At 44.4% G+C, this 6,251-nt stretch overlaps 1 protein-coding gene across 1 annotated transcript in view; it reads left to right on the forward strand.

Moving 5' to 3' along the window:
- The first annotated feature begins 682 nt into the window (after positions 1–682).
- The window catches only part of Trim6 (tripartite motif containing 6), a 12,953-nt gene continuing 7,384 nt past the window's right edge, over positions 683–6,251 (forward strand). Inside the window, exon 1 of the mRNA XM_029540886.1 lies at positions 683–762. The gene's annotated coding sequence lies outside the window, so the exon portion shown is untranslated. The remainder of the gene's footprint in view (positions 763–6,251) is intronic.

The raw sequence follows: 6,251 nt of genomic DNA on the forward strand, positions 1-6,251 counted from the left end.
AACTAGGAAAGGGGATAACATTTGAAATGTAAATAAAGAAAATATCTAAAAACAACAACAATAACAACAATAAAACATTTACAGTGTAGGGGTTGGAGAAGTGGCCCAGCAGTTAAGAGCACTGACTGCTTTTCAAGAGGTCCTGAGTTCAGATCCCAGCAACCACATGGTAGCTCATAACCATCTGTAATGGAAATTGGACGCCCTTTTCTGGTGTGTCTGAAGACAGCAACAGTGTACATAAAGTACATAAAATACATAAATAAATAGATCTTTAAAAAAACCCAAAACACCATACAGTTCGATTCCAGTCCAATTCAGTTTGCATATGCAAATGTATAATAAGTTCTTCAATAAAAGGTATACGGTCTTTTGGTTCCATGCGTTAAAATTAGAGATACAGGTAATTTAAAGTTGGCAGATTTTTGTGATCTATCAAATGCAATCACCATTTAATTATATGGCTAGACCTTTTATTCTTTAGACATTTCAATATATTGATAGCGAGAACAGGTGTATTAAACACTTACATACGGTAGAAAGCCTAAGTCTCTTCTAATGATGGTGTTCTTAAAGACTTCCCTAGACTTGTCTAGGGCAGCTTCTCTTTTCTGTCCTGGGGTTTGGTCCCAGTCAGCCCAGGGGGCAGCCCCGCCTCCTCCGCCAGCCCCGCCTCTTTCGCCTGGAGTCCGGCTTACGTACTGGAAGGAGCGGTCTCCCTGGCTGCAAGTCCTCGGCACTGATCCAGGCCACGGATTCCAGGTTGGTGAGCAAACCCATTTTCTGATCAATCGTTGCTGTCCCACTGGTGTGTAGAGTCTGTGCTGCCTTACTCGTTGTGTTGGGGCTCACGCGTGGAAGAAGCGTAGGGGACTGCCGCTTTGAGTTTCCTTGAGCTTGGGAAACATTGAAGAGGCACGTTCGCGGCTAGGAATGGGCAGTATTCCAATAGCAGTAAGCGGGTAACGGGCGTTGAACCTGGATTCTGGAGGCAAAGGCACACTACTCTGGGAGTCTCCCGTTCGGAGTCTCAAGTGGATTCAGAGGTCAACATCCCCTCCCCCAGCTCCAGGAAGTGGGTTTATCCCCCCACCCCCACCCTCCCAAGCAGGCCGGGCTTCTTCCAGGAAGAGTTGGGAGATGAGCCACTCTACCTGCTCCGACCCGGTCTACACCGGCTGCAACCAGTCGGATCTAGGAGCCCCGGGGGCCTCTCCGGAGGAAGCCGAGGCAAGCTGGGCGGAGTTAGGAACGGACCCCTGCGAGGATTTCTGGCCCTCGGAATTAAAGGCTTCCGGACGTGCTCTGGAGAAGTTTGCCTACCGGGTAACTCTTCATCTGCGGACCTTCTCTGGGGGTTACTCTCCTGCGTCACTTCTGACGGAGGCGGCCTGGGACAGTGAGGTGATTTATTGTGAATGAGTTGGCTGAGATAGGGAGCATTGAATTTATGTATTCTAAAAGTATGTATGTAAAATCTACTCTTTTTTTCCCCCAGATGTGTCCTTCTATAGTCCAAGCTACCCTATAGCTAACCATCTTCTCGATTGCAACCCTCTTCTCTAGTGTTATGATTACAGCCCTGAACTACCAACACAGCAAAGGGACATTTATTTTATCAGTCATTTGAGACAAATAGGTGTTACAGCTATATTGCATGTGTTTCAGTACAGGACCTGAAAATTGGATGCTGCCCCGAACCTGTTTGTTTAGCCTCTGAGCTTTAACATTTTTTAAAAAAGGATTTATTTATTATTATACGTAAATACTCTGTAGTCTTCAGACACACCAGAAGAGGGCATCAGATCTTATTACGGGTGGTTGTGAGCCACCGTGTGGTTGCTGGGATTTGAACTCAGGACCTTCGGAAGAGCAGTCAGTGCTCTTACCCACTGAGTCATCTTGCCAGCCCTTATCATTTTTTTTTTTTTTAATATGTAGCATGGACAGAGCAATACAATGGGTGGATTCTAGAGTTTTGGTGAAGATTTACTGGGGCAGGGTTCGAAATACACAGCAAACCACCAGGCATGGCAAATTCTCAAAGTTATTATGGACAAACTCCATGTCTAACTTTTTAAAAATGCATTATCGAGCCTGTTTTGGAAATAATATGCTAAGAAGTTGGGGTGTGTGGCTCAGTTGGTAAGGTGCTTGTACAAAGTCCTGGACTGGAGCCACAGCACCAGAGAAAGTTAGAAGAGCTGAGGTGATGCTCTAGGGTTCTTGGGGAATGGGTGGGGTGGGGTGGGACAAGGTGTAAAATACCTGCACTTGTGGTGTGGAGGCAGGGGAGTCCAAAGTTCAAGGTGACCCTCAGCTACATAGTGAGTTGCTGACAAGGCTGGGCCACTTACGAACAAAAACACGTAAAGGGGTAATAATAAAAGTGTTAAATTTGCTTTATGGTATGTTAAAAAAAAAAGGGATATGACCTCTACTTGTTATGTCTACACAAATTAAAATATAAAGATTTTAACATTAGGAATTACAAGTGAGATACCACAAGTTTAATAATTGCACAAAAATTATAATCTACCCCTTAAAAACATAATAGATTATTTAACACTGACTAGAAGAGGATAAAAATATATACAGAGTAGTGTTTTAGGAATTTCTGGTGGTTAACAATTTTTTTTTTTTTTTTTGGTTTTTTGAGACAAGGTTTCTCTGTGTAGCCCTGACCTGGAACTCACTTTGAAGACCAGGCTGGCCTTGAATTCAGAAATCTGCCTGCCTCTGCCTCCTGAGTGCTGGGGTTAACAATCTTTTAAATGTGTAATGAATGATTCTTTGAAAGTAAACTCAGAAATGCTTAAAACTAATTATATTCAAATTTTATGTCCACTGAGTCCTATTAGATAAATTCCAGATAGTAGATCAAGTTGGAATATAGTCCTGCATAAAGATAAAAGAAAACATTAGCCAGACATGCGTACAGAGCAGAAGTAGACACAGATGTTTGTCTGTGAGTTCGAGGCCAGCCTCGTCTATAACAAGTTTTTCCTCTTTCCCTTCTCTCTCCTCTTCTGAGTCCCCACCCAGCCTTGCCCACTGTCGGTCCTGGGTATTACTGATTTTTATCCGGAAGGCCATTCTGGAACCTACATGAGCTTCTGTTCTGACAGGTACTTCAGATCTGAGGATCAGACTGTATTTTGGCCCTCCTTTCGCCTTTCCAGATTTTTCCTGCCCTAAATTGTATCTACCTGGCAAAGAAGGTCAGTGCTAAAGCACCCTGACTGCCTGCAAATCTCTTTCATTTCTGAGGTCCTTCACAGAGTTCCAGTGCAGGCCAGCGACTTTGTTCTGCCTCTAGTGTAGCTCTCTGAGCTTTTAAAAATGTGTTGGTGTGTGTGTGTGTGTGTGTGTGTGTGTGTGTGTGTGTGTGTGTGTGATTACGTGAGTATACACATGCCACGTGCATGCAGGAGCTCACGGAGGCCAGCTGAGGGCATTCAGTTCACTGGAACCCCAGTTGTGAGGCAGTTGTGAGCTGCCATGTGGATGCTGAGGGCCGAACCCAAGTCCTCTGCAAGAGCAGCCACTGAGCCAGCTCTCCAGCCCCTGTTCTTCTGGTTTAACTCCCCAGCCCTGGAGTCTTTCTCTTTTATATGATACTAATTTGATCTTCTTCTCCAGAGCCGGCAGACTATCCTAGTCTAAAATACAAGAACACTAATTCCTTTGTTTGCATTCAAGAATTGTTATCTAATGTGCCCCATCAGAATTAAGAAGTGACAAAGATTCTAACGAAGTAGAAAATGTAGCCACTGTGTAATTTTTAATATTCTATTAGCTCTGTTACCTAGTAAAACATAGGGGACATGTTCACCTACATCTGTAATTCCAGCACATGGGAGGCAAGAAGCAAGAGCAAGAAAATCAAGTTAATGTCCAGGGTGGCCAGGGCTCTCTGTAGTGGAATTCTGTCTTAGGAAAACCAAACAAACAAAAAAGATGAAATGGGTAGGGTTGTTGCTGTTGTTGTTTTGGTTTTTTGTGGGGTTTTTGTGTGTGTGTGTGTGTGTTTTTTTTCTGTGTGCAGGGTTTCACTGTGTAGCCGTGGCTGTCCTGGAACTCACTCTGTAGACCAGGCTGGCCTCAAACTCAGAAATCCGCCTGCCTCTGCCTCCCGAGTGCTGGGATTAAAGGCGTGCGCCACCACTGCCTGGTAAAGATGTATTTATTTTATTTATATGAATACACTATAGCTGTCTTCAAATACACCAGAAGAGGGCATCAGATCTCATTACAGATGGTTGTAAGCCACCATGTGGTTGCTGGGATTTGAACTCAGGACCTCTGGAAGAGCAGTCAGTGCTTTTAGCTGCTGAGCCATCTCTCCAGCCCAAATCATTTTTCTCATCAGATTGTTCCCCATCATCAACCCCCTGCCAGTATTATTTTTATTATTATTGGTTTTTGTCAGCATTATGCAATTATAATTAATATATTATGTTAGAAACCACAAATGTACAATTTTATTTATTTATTTTTAGTGTGTTTGTTTATTTTCTGACAGCAGCTCCCTGTATCCCTAGCTGTCTCAGGACTCTAGACCAGACAGACTCACAGAGCTCCACCTGCTCCTGCCTCCTGAAGGCTGGGATTTCTTTAGTTTTTTGGTTTTCGTGTGTGTGTGTGTGGGGGGGGGGGGTCTTGTTGTGTAGCTGATGCAGAACTCCCTACTTTGCCCAATCTAGCTTTTAACTCCTAACAGGCCTCCTACCTCAGCCTCCTGAGTGCTGGGGTTTCGGGTGCAGGACACCACACCTTGGCATAGCTAGGTGTGTAACAAGTCACATCGCCCCAATGCTCCTAGACGTTTCCTTTACACTCCCACCATCTTTGTTCTGGTGGGCAGTTCATCCCACCTAGAACCAAACCCTAGGGCTTCCCTGATGCAAATGCTCTCTGCTTACCTGCTCTTCCACTTACCCACAGTTCCATTTAATTGGTCTATTGGCCTAAAGCCAACATCCTGTATTTTAAGTTTGGCTCGAAGATTTCATGTTACATGGTGAGTGGTAACCTAACTTGATACGTAAACAGATTGTAGCCTACTCTTGCAGCAAAGAGCCAAGTCTCTGCCAATCAGAAGGAACTATATAAGTAGTGCTGGATACCAGTTACCAATCTGACTATCTCTACTTCTGCTTCCTTCTAGTGTCTCTTCCTTTTCTCTGGATGTTAACAGCTGGCCTAGGTGGTGAGGTAGAGTCTTTGTGAGCTATTTTTTTGGTCCAGATTGGTGTTGGATTATAAGACAGCACATAAACTCCTTTCGGATTTGCAGAACTGGGTATGGGTGTGGATGGGTAATAAAGCCCATGTTAGCAAGTGGAGGCCCGGGATTGCAGCCACAGCATGGTGGGAAGATATACACAACTACAATTGTCTTTTTAAACTAGTTTAATGTGGGTGAATGTCTGTGCACTGCTAGTGTGCCTGATTCCCTCAGAGGCCAGAAGAAGGTGGCAGACAAATCCCCTGGAACTGAAGTTACACAACATTGTGAGTAGCCATGTACCCCGGTTCTCCTCAAGAACAGCCCATGCTTTTAATCACTGAGCCATCTCTCCAACCCCCATAGTCTTGTCTTTTGATAGTAATATACCATTGTATGTGTATACTACACTTGTTTTTTTGTCATTTAACATTATGATAAATTCCCTCAAGGGGTAGGGATTTCCTCAAGGCACTAGTATTTTGCAAAATATGGTTTTGCCTGAAAGGAAAGTCGAATTTTTATTGGGGACCCAAATTTGGTTCCCAGCACTCCCTGCTTACAACTGAGATCCAATCCCCTCTTCTGGTCTCTGTGGGCACCAGACATACACATGGAGCACAGAGAGCCATTCAGGCAAAACCCCATATTATAAAACCTATTGCTTGTGTCTACTGTGGACATTCCTGTCTTTTGGTTTTCCTGGGGGAAAGCTGAGCAAGACATGAAGGGTGAAGGTATCCACAGGCCTTGATAGCTGTAATCCTGGAGATCAGGCATGAGGGGATGATAGACAAAGGTGAAAAGCTCATGAGAAGGGATGAATCCACAGCTGGGGGGTGGGGGGGTTCTGCCTTTTCTTTTTTTCCATTATTATTATTATTTTCTTTATTTACATTTCAAATGCTTCCCAAAAGTTCCCTATACCCCCTCCCCGCCCCTGCTCCTCTACCCACCCACTCCCACTACTTGGCCCTGGGCTTCCCCTGTGCTGGGTCATATAAAGTTTACAAGACCAAGG

The sequence above is a fragment of the Mus pahari genome, chromosome 1, assembly GCF_900095145.1.
Source record: "Mus pahari chromosome 1, PAHARI_EIJ_v1.1, whole genome shotgun sequence".
In the NCBI taxonomy this organism is placed as follows: Eukaryota; Metazoa; Chordata; class Mammalia; order Rodentia; family Muridae; genus Mus; species Mus pahari.